Consider the following 2,409-nt stretch of genomic DNA (forward strand, 5'->3'; position numbering starts at 1 on the left):
AGAAGTCTTTTTTAACTCTCAGAGTGAAGCCCAAAACTTTATATTTCCTGACTCCCTAGTTGTGTTTTTAATTTTTTTTTCCTGGGAAATTTGTGCTTTGTGTTTGTGTCTGATTTGTGCAGAGCTGATAAGTTGTTCTCACTGATGGCTGTAGTAATTGGGAATTTGGTTTTATGGTTTGACCATCAAAAGATCTCTGTCAGTCTATGGCCATGCCACCCTGAACAAGCCCTATCCAGTCTGATCTCAGAAGCTAAGCAGGGTCGGTTCTGGTTAGTACTTGGATGGGAGACCACTTAGGAAGACCAAGTGCCGTAGGCGTAAAAAATTAAAAAAATAAGAGATCGTAAGCTGACAAGGTCCTTACAATGTGAGGTCAACCAAGGGTTGCCTCACCTAAAAATAGATAGATAAATAAATAAATAAATAAATAAATAAATAAATAATCTTTGTCAGATGGCTGATGATCATCTTTCTTCTGCTGAGTGAGAGATGAACAATGTTTTGCTAGTTTTCTTAAATGTTTATCTACTTATAAACTCAGATCTCTTAAGAATACTGTGTCCTTTGGGAAGGGAAATAGCTTTTTGATATCTGAACTGTTGAGTTTTGTGTTTATGGTTTACTTCTGACATATGACTGATGTAAAACTAAAATTATAAGCTCTTTATCTGTCTGCAATTCAGAAATCTTTTACCTTTCCTGGAGTGAGAATGACATCTTTTCCTACCACCAGAGGGCATTAAAATAAATTAGACGATTAGGTTTCTTAAAGTAGCTCTGCTGTGACTGTTTTCTAAAGATAAATATACATAAATGTAATGTTCCTGAAATTCACAGAATATAAGGAAAGTGTACTTCTAATATTTTAAGAATGTTATACATGTTAAAAAAAATTCTTATAGAAATTACTATCTCAGAAACATTTTAAAAATTCAAATGACATAATTAAAGTGAATCTTAGAACAAATCAGGCTCTTTTAATACTTTGCATTTAAAAGTATAAATAACAACTCTGTTTTTGGCTTGGGTTTATCAGTATAGGTATAATATAAACATATATTTTATTTTTGAAAGATTTAGGCTTGCTATTTCATGAAGAGACTAGTTAATCTGAACTACCTAAACTTCTTATATTGGCTTATTACTCAAATAAGCTAATATTACTTTTAAATAATATTTAATATAAAAAATAAATTTGTATTTTACTAAATCAAATCATAGTAGTCATTTTTATAACAGTAATAATGTTTATATGTCAAGCTAACCATAAATTTCAAGATTCTTAGGTAACTTAAAACTATAGATAATTGTCAAAATATTAATTTCAGAGTATGATTAAATATTGAAGCACTGATTACTAGGCAACATTTTAAATTTATATAGTTTTTGTTACTTTTATATGTTATCAAATGGCTTTATCTTTGGGTTATGATAACAAGTGAGTTCATGTTTGCAACTTTAAAATGGTGTCAATTGCCTGGTATGGGTCACTGAGTCAGGTTTACTGATCTAATAAAATGCTTATATACGAGAGATTTCAATTATCTACTTCTTAGTTTGATGTATGAAATAGAGGACAGTTACACAGGTAGTTGAGACTATACATGGGACAATGGTGGCAGTGACACATTAACGTGGAGGCAAAGTAATGGAATATGCTTTTGTTCATCAAGATAAAAAGAGAATAGTTTTGTCTTAAATTGCCTGCAGTCCAGAATGTGAAAGAGGTTAATGAAACACAAAGCTAGGATAGTTCATAAAAGTTCTTCGTTTTCAGAAAGGGAATTTTTATTTGTCTTAGTTTATAATACCTGCATATATTAAGGTCTGAAAAGAAGCAATAAAATGTATTAACATTTTGCCAAAGATTGCTCTTTTTTGATATATTTATTCATAAGAAATAAAAGCCTATATCCTTTACTGCCAAATATTATATTTGACTATATCTCTGTTAAAATGATAAAATAGTCTTAGAGTTTTTAATACAGAATGTTAAAAATTACTCTTTACCTTCTTTGTAATTTGCCCAGTTAGACATATTTCAGTTCTCTAGAATAATTTTCTCTACTTTGTGTTAACTTTATCATACCCTTGATTACTTTAAATAAATATAACAAATGAAGACAGAGAGAACAAAGTTTCTCCTTTGTGGAAGACTAGAGTTCTTTATAATATTGCTATTTTGTTCTATGTTTATTTTAAAACATTTTATCATTTTGATTAAATAGGTATAGTTTCTGAGGCATCTAGGAGTCTAACTTCATTAAATGATCAAGTCTTTTTGATAATTCTTTTGATTTTTCCTCCCCAAGATCAATCCTAAGTTAAAAACTAAACTAAGCTAAACATTTTAGGTCATCTTTCACAGCTAAAACTATCTTTGAGTTTTTCTAGAGGATCCCAAGA

General features: G+C 29.7%; 1 pseudogene; it reads left to right on the plus strand.

Moving 5' to 3' along the window:
* Positions 1-202: 202 nt before the first annotated feature.
* Positions 203-321, plus strand: LOC120599143 (uncharacterized; annotated as a pseudogene).
* Positions 322-2,409: the final 2,088 nt, after the last annotated feature.

The sequence above is a fragment of the Pteropus medius genome, unplaced genomic scaffold (assembly GCF_902729225.1).
Source record: "Pteropus medius unplaced genomic scaffold, Ma_sr-lr_union100, whole genome shotgun sequence".
NCBI lineage: Eukaryota > Metazoa > Chordata > Mammalia > Chiroptera > Pteropodidae > Pteropus > Pteropus medius.